The 23,641-nt window shown below is 43.9% G+C and overlaps 1 long non-coding RNA gene across 1 annotated transcript in view; it reads right to left on the minus strand.

Moving 5' to 3' along the window:
• LOC135187517 (uncharacterized) overlaps positions 1–23,641 on the minus strand; it is a 113,633-nt gene that overhangs the window by 35,826 nt on the left and 54,166 nt on the right. Inside the window, exon 3 of the long non-coding RNA XR_010307356.1 lies at positions 9,012–9,098. This is a non-coding gene — a long non-coding RNA (uncharacterized LOC135187517). The remainder of the gene's footprint in view (positions 1–9,011; positions 9,099–23,641) is intronic.

Genomic DNA, 23,641 nt, shown 5'->3' on the forward strand with positions numbered 1-23,641 from the left:
AGAGACTGAAGGAGTTGGGGCTGTTGAGTTGGGAGAGGAGAAGGCTCCAAGGTGACATTACTGTGGCCTTTCAGTATCTGAAAGGAGGCCTACAAGAGTGAGGGACTTATAGGTGGTCAGGTAGTGATAGGACTGGGGGGAATGGAACAAAGCTGGAAATGGATAGATTCAGACTGGATGTTAGAGAGAAGTTCTCCAGCATGAGGATAGTGAGATCCTGGAAGGGGTTACCAGACCAGGCTGGATGAGGCTCTAGACAGCCTGATCTAGTGTGAGATGTCCAGACCTACGGCAGGGTGTTGGGACTATATGATCCTTGTGGTCCCTTCCAACCCTGACTGATTCCAAGATTCTACACAAAAGCATAACTGATGTCAGTAACTCTGCTGCCCTGCACTGCAAGACTGCTAATGGAAAGCTGCTCCCTCCTTTTCACTTTTCTACATAGGCATTGCTACCAGAATGCCTTAAATAGAAGGTAATCACAAAACCACTGCCCACTACAAACCGATACAAAGAACAGACATCTCTGGTTATTCTCATTGTACTTATTGCACCTTCTAAACATAGAATCAGAGAATCACAGTATCACCAAGGTTGGAAGAGACCTCATAGATCATCAAGTCCAACTTGTTACCACAGAGCTCAAGACTAGATCATGGCACCAAGTGCCACGTCCAATCTTGCCTTGAACAGCTCCAGGGACAGCGACTCCACCACCTCCCCGGGCAGCCCATTCCAGTGTCCAATGACTCTCTCAGTGAAGAACTTTCTCCTCACCTCAAGCCTAAATTTCCCCCGGTGTAGCTTGAGGCTGTGTCCTCTTGGAAGAGACCTCCAAACTCATCCAGTCCAACCTAGCACCCAACCCTGTCCAATCAACCAGACCATGGCACTAAATGCCCCATCCAGGCTTTTCTTCAACACCACCTCCCTGGGCAGCCCATTCCAATGCCAGTCACTCTCTCTGCCAACAACTTCCTCCTAACATCCAGCCTAGACCTCCCCTGGCACAACTTGAGACTCTGTCCCCTTGTTTTGTTGCTGCTTGCCTGGCAGAAGAGACCAACCCCACCTGGCTACAGCCTCCCTTCAGGTAGCTGTGGACAGCAATGAGGTCTGCCCTGAGCCTCCTCTTCTGCAGGCTGCACACCCCCAGCTCCCTCAGCCTCTCCTCACAGGGCTGTACTCCAGGCCCCTCACCATCTCCACTGCCCTTCTCTGGGCACCATCCAGTATCTCAACATCTCTCTTTAATTGAGGAGCCCAGAACTGGACACAGTACTCTAATTGTGGCTTGACCAGTGCTGAGTACAGTGGAAGAATAAGCTCCCTTGTCCTGCTGGCCACAGCCTTGCCCCAGCTCAGAAGTCTTCCTTGAGGCAAAGAGCAGCTCCCACGTTCCCTCAGCTTTTAAACATAAGACAAAGCATTCTCAGTGAGAGCAACTGCAAACATCAACCACACATTGGTAAACACCTACTGACACACCAGGCAGGAACTGTGGATCACATGGAGGAGTGAGGTAGTTCACAGCACATGGAATAAATCAGAAGAGGTAAATTACAGGCCTCCCGTTTACATGTGTCACAATTTATTATCTCTGTTAATTAATAATTATAATTAACAGTGTTAGCATATGATTAATTCTAAATTATTGCCCTCCTGTTATTCATCTTCTGATTGTATATTTCTAGTAAGATGCTAGCCTTATGCTACCAAAATTTTTAATTATACCATAATCATGTAGAAAAAGAACATTTTTTCCCTCTGTTAGCAGCGTGGGCTACAATAATAAAGCATCCCTTTGATTCATGTTTACATATGGTTCATCAACCACCTTAACTGGACTTAAATTAGCAGTGGTGATACACTGACACGTCATGTCATCAATCACAAGTACACACAGGCAATGTTTTCTTTTGAAAACTCAGGTGCCTAATATTAACTAAGAATAATTAGACTTTGAAGGTCACAGAGCAGCTGATGCAATTTGCATCCGTGATCAGGGAATGAATATCCCCATAATCAGATAACCGGTGCAGATGGACTGCTTCCTACCACATACTACCCTGCTTCTTGTCAGTCATTTTATTATGTCATCTTTTAGGTGCTTTAATTCTGTAAGATGCAAGGAAATGAGTGATGGTGCTTAAAGGTTGAAAAGAAGTTCCTCATCAGAGAAGGTATCCATATATATATATATATGCAATACTTGATTTCCAACATAGACTCACAGAACCTTCAAGATCCTCAAGGAGAGCTGCAGCTCTCTATGAAGACAGGCTGGCAGGCTATGAGAGTTGGGCTCTGCAACCTGGAGAACAGAAGGCTTTGAGGAGACCATGCACTGGCCTTCCAGTATCTGAAGGGAGACTACAGGAAGGCTGGGGAGGGACTACTGACAAGTGCTTGTAATGATAGGACAAGGAGGAATGGGATTAAACTGGAAGAGGGAAGATTTAAACTGGATGTCAGGAAGAAATTCTTTGCAGTGAGGGTGGTGAGATGCTGGCACAGCTTGCCCAGGGAGGTTTTAGATCACAGAATGCAATCTTTGATCATATTCTGTGCTTCACAACATCCCTGGAGGTGTTCAAGGCTGGGATGGATGAGGTCTTGAGTGACCTGTTCTAGTGGGAGGTGTCCCTACCAATGGCAGAGGGTTGGAAGTGAATGAGCTTTGAGGTCCCTTCCAATCTAAACCATTCTGTGATTCTATCCAGTCCATGCGAAACACACAGGGGGAAAGTTGTGTTCCAATGACCTTATTTAATCATTTTACATCACTGTTGCACAATAAAACTCTCAAGACCTTTGCTTCTCTGATAAAAAGTGTAACACCTCATCTACTACACAGAAAAAGGTATTATTTGCACTACAACATGAACAGCGTTTTAAGGGTTTATATCATCTAGCTTATAGGACAAGATTTTCTGGCGCATCCTATAAAATGAAGGGTAGAGAAAGGACTAAATACTTCCACATTCAGAGGAAGGACTAAAAACTTCAGCATTCAGATGGATGTTTGGAAGATAGCATTGTATAACTCAAGCATGCACATCTCCCCTCTGCAAACACTTCAGCAAAGCAAAACAAAACAATTAAAGCTGTTCATTACTACTATAATTTCAAAAGCAGTTGTAATGGTGTAGATCTTAGAATCATAAAATCAACCAGGTTGGAAGAGACCTCCAAGATCATCCAGTCCAACCCATCCTCCAGCCCTATCCAGTCAACTAGGCCATGGCACCAAGTGCCTCATCCGGTCTTTTCTTGAAGACCTCTAGGCACAGTGCCTCCACCACCTCCCTGGGCAGCTGTTTCTACTACAAGGTGCTGGGTAGCTGTTTCTCTGGTCCTACACAAGCAGTAAGGATGCACTTGACTTTTCCAGCTCCCTGGTATTATTCTGAGTACATAAAATTGTCCATGTGCTCCTGTCTCTGTGTGACTAGGACATAATAAATCTGACTATCAAGTTAATGTCTTGCCACAAAACTAGATTTTGGACCAGGAAGACAAATGGACGTTTTGGGAAACCAAAATGAGAGAGAGGTTTAAGCACATACAGAACATTAAGACACAAGGGTCTTAAAATTGAACAACCTAAGTATTAGCTGCTTGATCTTTCTTACTGACAAATATTTTGCCCTAATTTGAAAAGACACAGACACATTTCCCCTTTCCAAGCTGAGTTCTCCACCACATGCTACTTTTAAAGGTAGTGCAGAGTTTAATGGCTCAGCAACGTTATACACCACCATGAAAAGAGAGGTTTACGATGGCCTTTAGCTACAGCGACGTGAAAGGCGCCTCTACGGTTTTATTTGGTTGAAAAAACCCAGAGCACAACCCACTTGTCCCAGTCATGTAATAGCCCTGCCCATCGAATTTCTCTGCCTGCTTCACAAAACTACACATGTTTTGGGTTTTTTTTACATGCCAATGACTTTGTGGGTGATAAAAAGCTGCCAAAAGCTGGTTTTGTGGAATGCTCCTAAATTCAAAAGCCTCTTAGTCAGCTACACATTATTTTTAAGCCCTTAAGGGGAGAAGGAAATGGTACAAATTTATCATAATTCACATTATCTGACCTGTAAATATTAGCCAAGTAGTCACAGAATCAAAAATAACAACAATTCCAGCTATGTTGTCCTTTTTGCTACTGGTAATAGCAAACACAAAGATCTTTAACACACAGGATTCTCACCACGCCATACAAAATAGTGTATTTGTGTTTGTTAAAGCTATGAAACATGAATGGGGAAATAAAAACTAAATCATTTTGCTTCAAATTCCCTCCTTACAAATGAAAGCACTCTGGGAAGAAAAATAGTATTTGCATCATGAAAGTTTTTCAAGGGCTCAGGTAAAAGAGTAACTCCCAACAGGGAAGCCTGAATTCAGATATTCATAGAATCAGAGAATCAAGCAGGTTGGAAGAGACCTCCAAGCTCATCCAGTCCAAAATAGCACCCAGCCCTAGCCAATCAACCAGACCATGGCAGATCCTAACCTCTCCTGGAACAATTGAGTCCGTTTCCTCTTTTTCTACCACCTGATACTAGGGAGAAGAGACCAACACTCTCCACACCACAACCTCCTTTCAGGCAACTGCAGAGAGCAATGAGGTTTCCCCTCAGCCTCCCCTTCTCCAGGTCAAACAATCCCAGTTCCTTCAGCTGCTCCTCATAAGGCTGGTTCTCTAGGGTCTTCACCCACTTTGTTGCCCCAGCACCTCAGTGTCCTTGCAGCTTTCCTTGCAATCAATGAGACCCCTTGGCTATTCACCAACACAACTAAGCACAGGGCACCATTTCAGCTACCTTTCCACCCTCCATTTGTATCAGTATTTGTTGGAGCTGTTTACCACCTCTATCCCTTCAGCTTCGGCTGTTTTCTATGTCTTGTCCACCTCTATCGCTTCAGCTTTGGCTGCTTTCTATCTCTTGTACCAACTGAACCTGTACAGAGGTCATTAAGCAGCAAATGTGTTAAACAGCCTTTAGCACACTTTGAGCACAATCTCCTAATTGCTTTTCTCTGGGTAGGTAGACACAAAACAGCTTCCTTTAAAGAGGAGCAGAGAAATGCAGAAACTGTTTCTTCAGTGGCTTTTATTGATAGTTTTGTTTTGCTCCTACTCTGGACCCAAAAACCCACAGACTGCCATACCCATGTGGGCATTTTAAACTGAGTAATTTATGTCATAGGTTGAGGCCCACAGTGATGGTGTTGCCAGTTTATCACACTCCCAGAGCTTTCTGGGTGTACACCTTGGAGGCAAAAGAAGCAAATTTTTATTAACACATGTTTATACATAATTGACCATTTGGGAAGTGGGAAGGAGAAATGGCTGTGATTTACATAGTTTAAGAAATGTCTTAGAGCACCTCACCCAGTCTGGAGCTCCCACTGTGACAGATGAGCAAATGCCCATGGGAGATGACAGCATGGTATTTATGGTATTTCCTTCTGAGACAATTAAGTAACATATGCCAAGACCATAGGGATTATCTCTGAGCTACACAGTATGTAACTCGAGCTGAGGAGAAAGATGATATTTTATCAATTTGACAAAGCATAAGAAAGAAAAAAAAATTGATCCTCCCCCCCCCAACTTTAATAATGCAGTAACTTTTCTCTGCCTTAATCAGACACTTCTTGATATTTCATTTCATTATGATTTTTTTTTTGGCAGTAAAATGGTGACAAGCTACCATCCCACATGCTATTCCAGAGCTGCTGGCTTAAAATCTGAGGCACACACACACAGAGTACATCCTGTTATCCTGTGATTAAAACACTTGACAGCCCACTTGGTCTAGGGCAGCCTTGGTTTTACTCATAAAGAGTAAAATCCCTTGATTTTACTCATAAAGAGTAAAGTCCCACTTGGACTCAGCTTTAGTGAGGTCACACCTCAAGTACTGGGCTAAGTTTTGGGCACTGCAATACAACAGAGATGTGGCGATACTGGAGTAGGTCTAGAGTTGGGCAGTGAAGCTGGGAAAGGGCCTAGAGAATAAATCCTATGGGAAATGACTGAGGGAGCTGGGGATGGGTAGTTGGAAACAGAGGAGGCTGAGGGGAGACCTCATGGCTCTCTATAGCTACCTGAAGGCAGTACATTGGTAGTACATTGTGGAGAAGCTGCTGCTGGGCTCTTCTCACAGGTAGCTGGAGACAAAACAAGGGGGAATGGCCTCAAGTTGAGGCTGGGGAGGTTTAGATTGGTCATTAGGAAAAAGTTTTTCATGCAGGGAGCAGTCAAGAACTTGAATGAGTTGCCCAAGGAGATGGTGGAGTCACCCACCCTGTCTGTGTTTAAGGGTGGTTTGGATGTGGTGTGTAGGGCTATGGTTTAAGGTGAATCTTGTAGAGTAGGGTTCTAGGTTGCAGTTGGTGATCCTGAGGGGCTTTGCTAACCTGCATGTTTCTGTGATTCTTCATTTCCAAGGATGGGGCCTGCACCACCTCCTTAGGCAACCAATTCAGCTCACACAGATCAAAGACCTTGGATGTGGTCCCCAAAATCAACATTCTGTTGCTTATAAAAGCTCCTGGGTCTGGCTCTTCACTGACTCTCACCTTGTGTGGCCATTTATTCCTTTGCAAGTGGATTCAAAACCCCACACTAAGGATTTGCTATTCTTTTGTTCACACTTGAAGCAACCTGCCATTTCCCCAAAGCCATTAGCACAAGACTGGGATCACAGAATTACAAAATTAATCAGGTTGGAAAAGACCTTCAAGATCATCAAGCACAACCTACTATCCAATACCATCTAATCACCTAAACCATAGCACCAAGTAGCACATTCAGTCTCTTTTTCAGCATCTCCAGGGACAGTCACTCCACCACCTCCCTGGGCAGCCCATTCCAATGCCAATCACTCTCTCTGACAACTTCCTCCTAACATCCAGCTGAGACCTCCCCTGGCACAACTTGAGACTCTGTCCCCTTCTTCTGTTGCTGCTTGCCTGGAAGAAGAGATCAACCCCATCTGGCTACAAACTCCTTTCAGGTAGTTGTAGACAGCAATGAGGTCTGCCCTGAGCCTTCTCTTCTCACACAACAAACCAGCAACCAACCAACCAAAGGAAAAACAGAAATCTCAGTAGATATATTAATACCTCCAATAATTGCATTGGAGAATATAATCAGGGCATTAACCACAAAATAGCCAAGATGTGAAAGCTACTTTTTCTTTCAACAGTCGTGGCTTGAAAGCCTGAGTTCTCCCTACTACAGACATCATTTGATAAGAAACTAATGCTCCAGAGAGGACATTACTGAAAATTATGGTTAGACCAGTTTGGCAACTAATAGATCCTTAATGGCTTTGAGAAGTAGCCTATAATCTCTGGTAATACCATCTCTAGAGGGTCCTCATGATGGATTATGTAATAATTGCAGTGCTTCCACACATAGTTTGTATTCCACTGATTACTGTGCCATTAAATTCTTTTGTGAGATTAGAGAGGCATTCCTGGAGTTTGCTCTGTCAACAATGACAACTTTTACACTTCTTCATACAATCAGCCAGGTTGGAAGAGACCTCCAAGCTCATCCAGTCCAACTTATCACTCAGCCCTATCCAAATAACCAGACCATGGCACTAAGTGCCTCATTCAGGCTTTGCTTCAACAGCTACAGGGATGGTGACTCCACCACCTCCCTGGGCAACCCATTCCAATGCCAATCACTCTCTCCGCCAACAACTTCCTCCTACCATTCAGCCCAGACCTCCCCTGGCACAACTTGAGACTCTGTCCCCTTCTTTTGTTCATCTTTCTCATTACAGTGTTGACCTTATTTCAAAATCCTTGGAGTGTAGATTGTTTTGTTGAAAGGGAGGTATTTACAGTGAAAAGGCAATCTGGACCACTTTTTCCTCACTGCTCTTCACAAGGTGATTTTTACACTGAAGATCATGGAACCATTGAATCAATCAGGCTGGAAGAGACCTCCAAGCTCATCCACTCCAACCTATCACCCAGCCCTACCCAAACAATTAGACCATTTTGTCACCAAGATGGTGACAAGAGGTCAAAAGACACCGAAGGCAGCTGCGGGTTCTACCATGAGTGCATCTTTCACTGCTGTTCAGCTGTCCTGTGCATCGCTAGAAGTAAGGCTACATGTCCTCACCTCTTTTGTCAGCTTGGCAAACCTCTTGAAAAGGGAGGTTAGAACTAGAAAATTTTCAAGTCCCTTCCAATCCATTCCCTCCAGGAATTCCTCTTTGAACACTTTTTGAATTGCCATGCATTTGCATGGTTCAAACTGATGAATGCTGAGCTCCCCAAAGCAGTATCTGATTCTCTCAGATGATTGGCCTAGATACTGGGTGTTTTTTGGGTAAGTAAAATCTTCTCAGCACACTGCCAAAACTGAACAACTGAATACAGCAACTTAATCTCATCTCACCCTTTACTCCAAGCTGATCTTCACTTGCAGGTTGTGATACCTTTCCCCAGGAGGCTGAAGGCAGCATAGGAAGGGGTTCAGCACAGAGCAACACTTGGTAGAAGCATCCAGCCTCCACCAAAACAGTCCTAGGGCAGAAATAATCCTCCCAGACATACCTTCTGTTTTCTACTTTCTGCCTAGATCAACACACATCAGAGCCTCCCAGACACATCTTCTCACATGAGTACCAAAAACACAGAAGAAAGGTTTTGTGGACCAGCCAAAACCAAAGGAAAGTAAACGTGGATCGGCCACAGCCCTGCTGCTCCTCATCCCAGCAATGTGTGCAATGTTCACAGGGCAGAAAACTTTGCATCCTTCCTTGTTATTATGCTTAACCTCATTCTAAATGAATGCTTTCAACTGTAATCATCAAAGTCAGTTCACCTATTTTCCATATTACAAGCCTGCTGTTATAGTTCCAGAGCTCAACAATACTTCCAAAAGGCATGAAACGCGCTCTGTCCACAACCACCCTTCCCTCCCCACTCAATTCACAACATGAATACGCATTTAAAAGCAGTGTACTTGCCTTTGGAAGAATCACTCTTCTTCATGTGGAGACAGAGAGTTTCACAAGCAGGCATCAGCTCTCACGGACACTCATGGACATTGAAGCCTATGAAATAAAAGACAGACAATATATGTACTTAATAAACAGAATAACTGAGTTTACTGAATATGTTCAGCATGCTTTTCACTTTTCTCCCCTCTCCCAGCTCCAGGAATTCCTCTTTGAACACTTTTTGAATTGCCATGCATTTGCACGGTGCAAACTGATGAATGCTGAGCTCCCTAAAGCAGTATCTGTAAGCATAAATACACCAGACAGTGACAAACAGCCATAAGCTCAGTTGCCTGCTACAGGCTTCCAACAAAAGAAGGTTCAGATATCAGAATATGTTGCTGTGCCACCTCTTAGAACCATAGAATCAGTCAGGTTTGGAAGAGACCACAAGGATCATCTAGTTCCAAACCCTCTACCATGGGCAGGGACACCTCACACTAGGTCAGGCTGCCTGAGCCTCATCCAGCCTGACCTTAAACATCTCCAGGGATGGGGTGTCCAGCACCTCCCTAGGCAACCCGTTCCAGGCTCTCACCACCCTCATAGTGAAGAACATGTTCTTCTTGATCTACTTGGGAAGTGTTCTGGCATTAGTTGTGCTTCATTAAGAACTACATCACAATATCACACAGGAAGGGTCAGAGCATCACGAATTCTGAAAGTCATAGAATGACAGAACTGCCTGGATTGGAAAAGATCTCTAACATCATCGAGTCCAACCAAGAGACAAATCCTTGGACTAAAGCACATCTTTAAGCACTACATCTACACAATTCTTGAATGGCACCATGCTCCATTCCAATGCCTGATAATCCTTTCAGTGAAGAAATTATTCCTAACATCCAACCTAAACTTCCCTTGGCACAAGATCTCTACCATGGAACACTGGAACAGGTTGTCCAAAGTGACAGTTGGGGCCTCATCCCTGGAGGTATTCAATGTGAGGCTTGACAGGGCTCTGGACAACCTGATCTAACTACTCCCTGGTCAGCACTTAGATAATGGTTGAGAGAAAAAAGATCACCTGGGAAACACAAGTTCATGAACAAAGACTTCCAGGTTGAGAATGTTGATTATGAGCATTGAATTAAGCCTCTGATATGAGCATGCAAGAGTTTTCCCAAGGCCTGTAGGAGGAATCTCAAGGACCTTGAAGCTAAGAACAAGTTTTTGATGGTAGGATCAGGTTGTTGACCACGAGAGTGGTAGAACACTGAAATAGGTTGCTCAAGGAGGTAGTTGGGGCCCCATCCCTAAAGATCATAAAATCATAGCATCAAGCAGGTTGGAAGAGACCTCCAAGATCACTCAGGCCAACCTAGCACCCAGACCTAGCCAATCAACCAGACCATGGCACTAAGTGCCTCATGCAGGCTTTTCTTGAACACCTCCAGGGACAGCCACTCCACCACCTCCCTGGGCAGCCCATTCCAATGCCAATCACTCTGTCTGCCAACAATTTCCTCCTAACATCCAGCCTAGACCTACCCTGGCACAACTTGAGACTCTGTCCCCTTATTCTTTTGCTGCTTTCCTGGCAGAAGAGACCAACCCCCATCTGGCTGCAGCCTACCTTCAAATAGTTGTAGATATTCCAAGTGAGGCTCGACAGGGCTCCGGGCAACCTAATCTAACAGAGGATGTTGCTGCTGACTGCAGAGGGGGTTGGACTGGAGGACCTTTGGAGGTCCTTTCAAACCCAGACCATTCTCTGATTCTATGGCCCTGAGGCCATTTCCTCTACTTCTATCACTTGCTATTTGGCTGAACATTCCAACACTCACCTCTCTACCATCTTTCAGCTAGTTGAGACAACCTAACTCCTTCAAGTCACAGATCTACCCATCAGAACCAGCAATGGCATGAGTGGACACGGTCTCGAGCTGTGCCAGGGGAGACCTGGGCTGGATGTTGGGAAGAAGTTCTTCACAGAGAGAGTGATTGGCATTGGAATGGGCTGCCCATGGAAATGTGGAGTCGCCATCCCTGGAGATGTTCAGGAGGGACTGGATGAGACGCTTGGTGCCATGGTCTGATTGACTGGCCAGGGCTGGGTGCTAGGTTGGCCTGGATGATCTTGGATGTCTCTTCCAACCTGCTTGATTCTATGATTCTATCACTGCATGGTGGTGATGGCAAAACACAAGCACAGGATGTGCTTTGAATCCAATTGATTGATTGATTTATCTATTTTTCTTTCTCTACAGACAGAAAAGATGAAGTGAGCCTTACTGGAGAACCCAATAAATAAATAAATCCCACATTGCTATTGAAGCACTGGGAGGGGGAGGGTTGGGATGAGCACAATTACATCAGTAGTATTGTAATTAATGATTACATCATGCTATAGGGGAAAAAAAGAGTAGAGAAAAGGTTGGGATTAACATGCAAGACACGGCAGAGTGATATCAATACTCATTTTACTGCTCAGATTTCTTTTTTCAGCTAATAGCTGTCAAAAATACCCATTATAGGCTAGTCTATAATTTGTAGAAGTCAAGTAATACAGGGTTTTCTTTTTTTTTTCCTCCTTTCTGAAGGTATAATGGATGCTCCATGGAGCAATTATTTCAGAAAGACAACTTCATCTCAGCTGTCTCGTGCCAGCAGAACTATTTAAGAGCCAGAAATGCATAATTCAACGTGGAAGAGCTGTCAGATTTGAGAATACCTTTAAATGAGGAGGGGGGGGAACCTTAGCACCAGCAGTCAGTTATAATTATAATGGAAAGGGACTTTTCTGTCGTTTTATCATGGCAAACATCTCTTAAGAAGCAATTTGGCATGTTCAAATATTTTGGCAAAGCCACTTTTGATTCCAAAGGGATAGAGATGATCTGGGGTTTTATACCTGAATATTTCCCCTTAACAAATTGCTTCCAACAGCTTAACGTCGTGCAAGGCGCTAAGAGGTAAGAGAGCCATTAAAAATCCCCCTGGAAATTGTTGCTGTGAAACAATGAGCAGCATAACTCACTGGGACAGGTCAAGTTATGCACAAAAACATTCTTTTATTACAAAATATGACAAAGCACTTTTTCATCAGGCAGTCAATTATTTCATCCAGCACACAGCCAAAATGCTAAAGATGTATCCTACTTTTTTTTCTTTCCCCCTTTTTTTTTTTTGTTTTGACTTTGGCTTCTTTTATAAACTAGAAAACCAAATTATCAGTAGTTGAAGTAGACACTTAGAATCATAGAATCAAGCAGGTTGGAAGAGACCTCCAAGTTCATCCAGTCCAACCTAGCACCCAACCCTATCCAATCAATCAGACCATGGCACTAAGTGCCTCATGCAGGCTTTTTCTGAACACCTCCAGGGACAGTGGCTCCACCATCTGACTGAGTAACCCATTCCAATGTCAATCACTCTCTCTAGGAAGAACAACTACCAATATTGGGAGATCTTTTTATGTGGACAGGTGAAATCATGCAGCCCTTAACTCAAGACAAGAGACAATTGGAACTTAAAAGGTTCCATGTCAGTGTGAGAAAATTCTTTACTTTGACAGTGATGGAGGACTAGACCAAGCTGCCCAGAGAAGATATTACAGGATCACACGGTGCTAGGGATTGGAGGGGACCTCCAGAGATCATAGAATCAACAGATCAATCAGGTTGAGAGAGACCTCCAAGATCATCCAATCCAACTTAGCACGGAGCCCTAGCCAATAAACCAGACCATGGCACTAAGTGCCTCATGCAGTTTTTGTTTGAACACCTCCAGAGACAGCAACACCATCATAGGATAACACAATAAACCAGGTTGGAAGAGATCTCCAAGCTCATCTAGTCCAACCTAGCACCCAGCCCTAGCCAATCAACCAGGCCATGGCACTAAGTGTCTCATGCAGTCAGTTGGTTTCATTTATGTATTTGCTAACTAGACACCCTGATGCTATTACATGTACTATTAAGTACATATAATCATAGAATCAGTCAGGGTTGGAAGGGACCACAAGGTTCATCTAGTTCCAATCCCCTACCATGGGCAGAGACACTTCACACCACATCAGGCTGGACACAGCCTCATCCAGCCTGGCCTTAAACACCTCCAGGGATGAGGCTTCCACCACATACCTGGGCAACCTGCTCCAGGCTCTCACCACCCTCGTGTTGAAGCATTTCTTCCGAATATCCAGGCTAAATCTACCCATTTCTCACTTGGTTCCATTACCCCCATTCCTATCACTACCTGACAGCCTAAAAAGTCCCTCCCCAATTTTCTTGTAGCCCACTCAAGGTACTGAAAGGCCACAATAAGGTCACCTCAAAGCTTTCTCTTCTTCAGACTGAATGGCCCCAACTCCCTCAGGCTCTCCTCGTAGTAGAGAGAGCGGCTCCAGCCCTCTGAGCATCATCGTGGCCCTCCTGTGGACACCTTCCAGCACATCCATAGCCCTCTTGTACCAAGGTCTCCAGAACTGGATGCAATACTCCAGGTGAGGTCTCACCAGTGCAGAGCAGAAGGGGAGGATTACTTCTCTCACCCTGCTGCCCAGGCTCTGGTTGTTATCTGGGCTGCCAGGGCACACTGACAACTCATATTGAGCTTCCCATTCACCAGCACCCTCAAGTCCCTCTCTCAGGCCTGCTCTAAAGCCAGTCACTGTCCAACCTATATTTTAAACAACTTCATCATCTCAGGTGAACTTTAGGCAGGTTTGGAATGCAAAGTTGTGAAATTCTATCACTAAATAGAATCAATCTTGAAAATGAGCTCTTCATGCATTAAGTTCTTGTAATTATTATAGCAGTACAGCTTCACTGTCATAACACAGGAGAGAAGGAATGATGGTCCTCCTTTTGTTATTTACTCCTTCTCTCCTCCCACAACAAAAGAAGGCATTACACATCCAAAAGATGGAAAGTCATCACCCTCTCCCTAAAGGTGCCAGCATATTAACAAAGTGCTGAGAAACAGGAGATGTGATTCTGGCAATATCGATTTCTTGTTGCTGTGGCGTGATGTAGTATTGCATAACATCATACAAATTAAGGAATTAAATTGGTTTCATTTCATCTGATTTTCTGGCAGACTTGAACGGGTAAAGTATTTACTAAAGAGGCAATTGGAATGCAAGCAGCATCCAGAATTAGAATTTATTAACACATCTTCAGTAGTGGCACACATTATCTTCCACAGTCTCACCTGTAAATTTCTGGGTTAAATCAGGTTCCCTCCCTACAGCACATTAAGTCTCAAGATAGACAGGAGTGTATTCAAGCAGCAAATTCCCAGCCTTCTCTAAGATTTACCTTCATTCTGCATCTTTTTCATGTAATACACAGATGTAATTTGCTTAAAGAGAGCTTTAAAATTAATGCTATAAATACAAATTTGGGTTTCGCAGGACAGGGCCCCGTAGACTTTTAATGAGTCAACAAAATTGTAACTTTGCTGCTCTGTAGTACTCCACATGCAGGCAATTTACTAATAATGAATAATAAATACATTTTAATAGCTCCTCCATTTGCTCTGCCACATCTTTGATTTAAGTGTAACGGGGGACTCCCCCTCATCCTCTGAAGATGTGGCCGCTAAAGGTTAGCGCAGGGGCTGCCACCGGTGAGCCATTGCTTCAGAGACACTACACAGATTCTCTTCAGAAGTAGATGAAAACATCTTTTATAATTCCACCCAGAAGGAGGAACAACAATGCAAAGCTGTAGTTGCTCTTAAATATGCCCTCACATCATTAAAGTTAACAGTGCTGGGACTCTACGCTTGCATGCCCTCCAACACAGGGAGTGTTAATATTGCATGATTTGAGATGAGGAGAGAAAATCTTCCTGGTTAAATATATTTGTCAGTGACGTGGCTGAGGGCACAGAGGGCACTGTCAGCAACTTTGCTGAGGACAGCAAACTGAGTGGAGTGGCTGCCACACCAGGAGGCTGTGCTGCCATTCAGTCAGACTGGGACAGGCTCGAGGGGTGGGCAGGAAGAAATTGAATGAAATTCAAGGGCAAGTGTAGAGTCTGGCACCTGGGAAAGGACAACCCCAGGGAGCAGGATAGGTTGGGGACTGACCTGTTGGAAGGCAGCAAAAGGGAAAAGGATCTGGGGGTCCCGGTTGATGGGAGGCTGCCCATGAGCCAGTAATGTGCTCTGGTGGCCAGGAGGGGCAATGCCATTCTGGAGTGTATTAGAAGGGCTGTGGCTAGTAGATTGAGAGAAGTTCTGCCCCTCTGCTCTGCCCTGTTGAGGACACACCTGGAGTAATATGTCAAGTTATAGGCCTCTCAGTTCAAGAGGGACACAGAACTGCTTGGGAGAGTCCAGCACAGAGCCACAAAGATGCTGAAGGGAATGGAACATCTCTGTTATGAGTAAAGCCTGAGGAGCTTGGGCTGTGCTGCTTGGAGAAGAGGAGACTGAGAGGTGACCTCATCAATGGTTATCAATACGTAAAGGATGAGTGTCAGGAGGCTGGAGCCAGGCTCTGCTCAGTGATGCCCAATGACAGCATGAGGGGCACTGGGTGGAAGGCATAGGAAGTTTCATTTAAACATGAGGAGGATTTTTTTTTCCCTGTGAGGGTGACAGAGCACTGGAGCAGGCTGCCCAGGGGGGTTGTGGAGTCTCCCTTTCTGGAGAAATTCAAAACCCACCTGGACACATTCCTGTGTCATCTGCTCTAGGTGATCCTGCTCTGGCAGGGGGGTTGGACTGCATGAGCTTTCAAGACCTGCTCAAGCCCCTAACCTTTTGTGATTCTTAGCAGCAGCAGATACATTCACACATCTAAAACATGTCAAGACTGAACTGTCCTTTCCCAAATCCAAGCTCCTATTAATCTCAATACGATTTGAGCAGCCCTACAGAATCCCTATGCTGAGTTTGGAATCCAGACTGATCATACAAGAACCAAGGTATAGAATCATAGACTCATAGACTCGAGTAGGCTGGAAGAGATCTCCAAGATCATCCAGTCCATGTGGACTCCTCTAGTAGTCCTGTGTTGCAATCCACTGGGGTCAGTATGCAAAACAAGACATTTTAACATAGAATCACAGAATCAAGCAGGTTGGAAGAAACCTCCGAGCTCATCCACTCCAACCTAGCACCCAGCCCTGTCCAATCAACCAGACCATGGCACTAAGTGCCTCATCCAGGCTTTGCTTGAACACCTTTAGGGACGCAACTCCACCACACCCTGGGCAGCCCATTCCAATGCCAATCACTCTCTCTGGCAAGAACTTCCTCCTAACATCCAGCCTAGACCTCCCCTGGCACAACTTGAGACTCTGTCCCCTTCTTCTGTTGCTGCTTGCCTGGCAGAAGAGCCCAACCCCACCTGGCTACAGCCTCCCTTCAGGGAGCTGCAGACAGCAGTGAGCTCTACCCTGAGCCTCCTCTTCTGCAGGCTGCATATCCCCAGCTCCCTCAGCCTCTCCTCACAGGGCTGTGCTCCAGGCCGCTCACCAGCTTTGTCGCCCTCCTGTGGACAAGTTGCAGTACTTCAACGTCTCTCTTGAATTGAGGAGCCCTGGACACAGCACTCAAGGTGTGGACTGAGCAGTGTTGAGTACAAGGGAAGAATAACCTTCTTTGTCCTGCTGGGCACACTGCTCCTGAATCACAACAGACACTCAAATGGAGTTCAAGAATTGGTCTGGGATTTAATTTTTTCTTTTAAATCCTTCTCCATTTTGCTCAAAAGTGAACCTAAAGATGAAGCAACTCCAAGATGTATTACCTCCTGGCTTCCTTTGACACAAAGTGCATTTACAGTACAGCCTAAAAGTTTTTTTTCTACCAGTTTCTCAGTCCAACACTCTTGAACTCGATTAATGGAGACATTCGAGCACTTATGTCAAGTTATGCTGCATATAAATGGGGATAAAAGGATTACCAGGTTATAAATCAATTGAGAGATTCAGGGATATAAATCTCAGGGACACTGGGCTTCAGCCTTAATGGAAATGCAGAATTCCATTGGTTAATCACAGTTTAGTCTGCTACCAGATACATCCCAGAATTTCGTGAGGTGCCCTAATAAAACTTCATGGAAAGGCAGAAAAAGAGCATTTAAAGGTGTCCCACTAGAATCCATTTCCAAGCTAGCCAGGGGTTCCCACAGCAAACCATGCCAAGAAGGCTGACTTCTTAGGCAAAATCAAGCTGTCACAGAACTATTATAGTTTGAAGAGCTCTTAAAATCAACCTGGGTCTAGATGGAGATAAGCACTGAGGTTTCTTTCTGCTTCTGCTAGGACCTCTCATTGTGACTTTGGACAAATCATTTCATCACCCTGGGCTTCAACCCCTACAGCCTGCAAAACAGAGAGCAACTTCTCTATAGAATCAGAGCATCAAGCAGGTTGGAAGAGACCTCCAAGCTCACCCAGTCCAACGTGGCACCCAGCCCTGTCCAATCAACCAGACCATGGCACTAAGTGCCCCACCTAGGCTTTTCTTGAACACCTCCAGGGACACTGACTCCACCACCTCCCTGGGCAGCCCATTCTAATGCAAATCACTCTCTCTGCCAACAGTTCTGGGCTCCTCAATTCAAGAGAGATGTTGAAGGGGTTCAGAGAAGAGTAACAAAGCTGGGGAGGGGCCTGCAGCACAGCCATGTGAAGAGAGGCTGAGGGAGTTGGGGGTGTGCAGCCTGCAGAAGAGTAAGCTCAGCGCAGAGCTCACTGCTGTTTACAACTACCTGAAGGGAGGTTGTAGCCAGATGGGGTTGGGCTTTTCTGCTAGGCAAGCAGCAACAGAAAAAGGGGACACAGCCTCAAGCTGTGCCAGCGGAGGTCTAGGCTGGATGTTAGGAGGAAGTTGTTGGCAAAGAGAGTGATTGGCATTGGAATGGGCTGCCCAGGGTGTGGTGGAGGTGCCGTCCCTGGAGATGTTCAAGCATAGACTGGATTAGACACTTACTGTCATGGTCTGGTTGATTGTCTAGGGCTGGGTGCTAGGTTGGAGTGGATGATCTTGGAGGTCTTTTCCAACCTGCTTGATTTCTATGGAAAAAAAAATAGGCAAAAAAGTAACAGTGGATATTGATGTATTCTGGATGGGTATTCCTGAAAAGGAAAGAGATGACTGCAGACAATCAGTGCCAAAAGCAGAAACATCCAACTTGGTGCTGAGGACTACAGAAGGAGTGAGGAACAGCTGGGAAGATATCTTCACTTCAGCACAATTGCAGAAAGGGGAAGAATTTCATGGGAACAGGAACACTCAGCATTCCTCAAGGGGATGATATCGCCTGACTGTGTTTGACAAAGTACATTTCTGAGCTGGACATGAGGAGAAATCAAAGCCAAGGAGACACTATGGGAAAGGGAACGTTGGGCTGGATATGCACAAATGTAAAGGACGGCTTGTACCCGAAGGGTCCTCTGTGAGTTTATAAATACAATATGGAATTCTCAGAACAAATCAAACACAAACAACTTAGAAACAACTCAACTCATGCACTGATTAGTTGCGGCCTTTTGTAGAGTGTGATATATTTTATCTAGCCCCTAATGTTATCAGGAAAATGACCTAATATTTAATCAGTTTGATTAAAGAAAGAGACAGGAGGGGGGCTAGCTATTTTGAAGGCTTTTCTTTGTATGAGAGATATCATGTTAGAAATCCCTTGTCTGTTGTACTCGGCACTGGTCAGGCCACACCTTGAGTGCTGTGTCCAGTTCTGGACTCCTCAACTCAGGAAAGATGTTGAGGTACTGGAATGTGTCCAGAGAAGGGCACTAAGGCTGGTGAGGGGCCTGGAGCACAGCCCTGTGAGGAGAGGTTGAGGGAGCTGGGGGTGTGCAGCCTGCAGAAGAGGAGGCTCAGGGCAGAGCTCATTGCTGTCTGCAGCTCCCTGAAGGGAGGCTGTAGCCAGGTGGGGTTGGGCTCTGCTGCCAGGCAAACAGCAACAGAAGAAGGGGACACAGTCTGCAGTTGTACCAGGGGAGGTCTAGGCTGGATGTTAGGAGGAAGTTGTTGGCAGAGAGAGTGATTGGCATTGGAATGGGCTGCCCGTGGAGGTGGTGGACTCTCTGTCCCTGGAGGTGTTGAAGCAAAGCCTGGATGGGGCACTCAGGGCCATGGCCTGGTTGATTGCATAGGACTGGGTCCTAGGTTGGACTGGATGAGCTTGGAGGTCTCTTCCAACCTGCTTGATTCTCTGATTCTATGTACAAAACATAGCCAACAGAGAGGCTCTTGTAGTTTCCCATAAATGCTTACTGAATATTAGGATACCCTGTTGGAAAAAATGAGACTGCAGAGAGAACCTGACCCTGAGCAACTTGAACACGGAGGGTGGCAAGGAAGATATTAAATCATGTTTGCTTTTGTCATTGCCACTTATATATTCAGCTTCCATGTCAATGTTTAATATATCAGCAGGGCAATGTGTTATACTTCCAGTGTGTGCTGCATAATCACACTAACATCATTCTGATGTCATGTAAGGCGCTGGCAAGGAGCCACACCTCGAGTTAAAATTTGGGTTCATAAAGAAAAGTATAGAATATTTTTTTCTCTTAAAAAGTAAAACAACCCCCCCCAAAAAACAAACAAACAAACAAAAAAAAAAAAAAACACAGATGAATTTGAAGCCAAACCAAAGAAACAACAGACTTGAACTAGTGGAGATCATTTCCAACTGTTAACTTCATAGTGTACTTTGGCTCCAAGCCAAGGAGACAGAAGAGGAGACCATGTAATAAAATATCCTTTACTAATTTATTGTTGCTTTCTGTTGTTTTTAATTTCTCTTTTCTTAATATATATATATATATATATATAGTGAGGCTGAAGATTTAGATGCACTATGAGGTTAGGAGCTCAGTCCCACCCCAGCCCACTGAGAATAACTACCAATATTGGGAGATGTTTGTAACTGGACAGGTGAAATCATGCAGCCCTTAAGACAACAGGCAATTGGAACTTAAAAGGTTCCATCTCAACATGAGAAAATGCTTTACTTTGAAAGTGATGGAGGACTAGACCAAGCTGCCCAGAGAAGATATTACAGGATCAGAGGGTGTTAGGAGTTGGAGGGGACCTTCAGAGATCATAGAATCAACAGATCAACCAGGTTGAGAGAGACCTCCAAGATCATCCAATCCAACCTAACACCCAGCCCTAGCCAATGAACTAGACTATGGCACTGAGTGCCTCATCCAGGCTTTTCTTGAGCACCTCCACAGACAGCAAGTCCACCACCTCATCAAGTCCAACCACTCTCCCAGAGCAGGACCATACAATCTAGCTCAGGTGGCACAGGAACACATCCAGACTAGTATTGAAAGCCTCCAGAGGAGACTTCACAACATATCTGGATAGCCTGTTCCAGTGGTCTGTGACCTATACAATAAAGAAGTAAACAAATAAAGAGTCAAGAAGTTCTTCCTCAGATTGAGGTGGAACTTCCTGTGCTGTAGTTCATACCCATTACCTTGTCCTATCACAGGGCACAACTGAGAAGAGTTTGTCCCCTCCCTCTTGACCTCTATCCCTCAGATATTTATAAACATTGATTAGACCCCCTCTAAGACTTTTCTTCAGCAGACCAAACAGCCCCAGGTCCCTCAGCCTCTCACAGGGCAGTGCTCCTGCCCCTTTATCATCTTCATAGCCCTAGGATATAGAGTTTCCTTCTCTGGAGAGGTTCCAAACCTGCCTGGACATAGAATCACAGAATGATTTAGGTTGAAAGGGACCTCAAAGATCATCTAGTTCCAACTCCCCACTACAGGCAGCCTGCTGTGGGTGACCCTGCTTTAACAAGGTGACTGGACTAGATAATCTCTAGAAATCCCTTGCCACCCTGCCTGTTCTGGGATTCTTTGTGATTCTCTTCCTAAGGCAGAATTAACAGACGGCATCTGCACACTCTGCAGCCAGATGATCAACACAGAGTGTTCTCCAGGGACAGAAGCTGCATCACCTCCTCTCTTTTTCCTAGAACACAGCAGTCTTGGAAGCAGCTAAGTGAAAGTTCAAAACAACCTGCTCTGTGTGCCACAGCACACCCCACGGTCAAGCTGAGACTCAGCACACTACAGAATCGATTCAAAGATCATTGCTGTCTGAAAATGCTCTTCGTCTCCTTACTGCTTAATTACTTAGGGCCACTTTGTAACCTTACTAATGGAAGTACACAATAAGGAGGGGTTATTTGTGCTAATGCAGGAAGAATCTGCCTTGTATAACTAACAAAAAAATCATCATAATATGTTTTCTAGTGCAATCCAAACCTGACTGCTTCTGGAAAGGAGAATCAAAAATTGAAGCAAATGCTCATAAAAATCTACAATATAAAGCAAAGCAAACGGGAGCAAAGCAAACGGGAGCAAAGCAAACGGGAGCAAAGCAAACGGGAGCAAAGCAAACGGGAGCAAAGCAAACGGGAGCAACAAACCATGTTAAACATTTCACTGAATTAAGGAATGGAAGATGGACTTGTTCAGATTTTACTCTTACAATTATTTAAATTAAGGGAGATATTATAAATTGAGATATATTTTCTGAAAATGTAAAGATGAAAACCATAGAATCATAGAACCAGCTATGTTGGAAGAGACCTCCAAGATCATCCACTCCAACTTAGCACTCAGCCCTAGACAATCAACCAGACCATGGCACTCAGTGCCTCATCCAGGCTGTGTTTCAACACCTCCAGGGACGGTGACTCCACCACCTCCCTGAGCAGCCCATTCCAATGCCAATCACTCTCTCTGCCAACAACTTCCTCCTAACATCCAGCCTAGACCTCCCCTGCCACAACTTGAGACTCTGTCCCCTTCTTCTGTTACTGGTTGCCTGACAGAAGAGACCAACCCCACCTGGCTACAACCTCCCTAAACTAACACTACTAATAATGATCAAGACCTTTTATTCTTCATACTACAATAAATATGGATTTTCTTAAAAAAAATCTACCACCTTGTATGAAAAAAAAAATAAAGATGACCATAACTGATGAGGAATTGTCAGGATAAGGACTTAAACCTGGCTCTGAGCTCTGTGCATCCTTGCCAAAGCTCAGCACTCCTATTCTTTGACATGAGAAGGGAAGAAGATTCTTGAGCATTCAGGTTGAATGTTGAGATTTCAACTCTGAAGACAATATAAAACTAGACTCTGAATGAAAAAAAAAACAAAACACTCTGAAGACAACGCAAAAGAGAAACTCTGAATGGAATAGAAAAAAAACACTCTGAAGACAACAAAAAAAAAAACCAAGCTAAGAATGGAAAATAAAAAACACTCTAAAGACATCAAAAAAACAAACTCTGAAGACAATAAAAAAAGCAAACTCTGAATGGAACAGAAAAACCACTCTGAAGACAATAAAAAGAAAATCTGAATGGAAAAAAACAACTCTGAAGACAATGAAATCCAAACTCTAAATGGAAAAAAAAAAGGAACATTCTGAAGACAATGTAAAAACAACCACTGAAAGGAACAGAAAAATCATTCTGAAGACAATGAAAAATGCAAACTCTGAATGGGAAAAAAACATTCTGAAGACAACAAAAAACCAAACTGAGAATGGAAAATAAAAACCACTCTAAAGACAACAAAAAAACCCCAAACTGTGAATAGAAAAAAAAAAAAAAAGAAACACTCTGAGGACAATAAAAAAAGAAACTCTGAATGGAACAGAAAAACCACTCTGAAGACAATGAAAAGAAAATCTGAATGTATAAAAAAACAACTCTGAACACAGTGAAAACCAAACTCTAAATGGAAAAAAAAAGGAACATTCTGAAGGCAGCACAAAAACAACCTCTGAAAGGAAGAGAAAAATCATTCTGAAGACAATGAAAACTAAACTCTGAATGGGAAAAAAAAACCACTCTGAAGACAATGAAAAATGCAAACTCTGAATGAACAAAAATAATCTGAAGTCAACAAAAAACAAACTCTGAATGGAAAAAAAACCACTCAGAAGACAATGAAAAAAAGAAAGAATGGGAAAAAAAAAAACCCACTCTGAAGGCAATGAAAAGAACAAACTAAGGATGGAAAAGAAAAAACACTCTGAAGACAAAGCAAAACCAACCTCTGAAGGAACAGAAAAATCACTCTGAAGACAATGCAAAAAGAAACTCTGAATGGAACAGAAAAAAAAACCACTCTGAAGACAACAAAAAAAACCCTAAGAATGGAAAATAAAAACCACTCTGAAGACAACAACAACAAAAAAAACAACTCTGAAGACAATGAAAAAAACCAAACTGTGAATAGAAAAAAAAAAAAACACCCTGAAGACAATGAAGACCAAACTCCGAATGGAAAAAAAAGGAACACTCTGAAGACAATGAAAAAAACAACTTCTGAATGAAACAGAAAAGTAATTTTGAAGACAATGAAAAAAACATTACTCTGAAGACAATGAAAATGAAACTCTGAATCGGAAAAAACCTCTTTGAAGACAATGAAAAAAAAATAAAAAAGGAACAGAAAAACCACTCTGAAGACAATGAAAAAAACAAAGTCTGAACGGAAGAAAATACTCTGAAGACAACATAAAAAAAAACCCTAAGAATGGAAAAAAAGAAACACTCTGAAGACAATGCAAAAACAAACTCTGAATGGGAAAAAAACACTCTGAAGACGACAAAAATGAC

The sequence above is a fragment of the Pogoniulus pusillus genome, chromosome 2 (assembly GCF_015220805.1).
Source record: "Pogoniulus pusillus isolate bPogPus1 chromosome 2, bPogPus1.pri, whole genome shotgun sequence".
NCBI lineage: Eukaryota > Metazoa > Chordata > Aves > Piciformes > Lybiidae > Pogoniulus > Pogoniulus pusillus.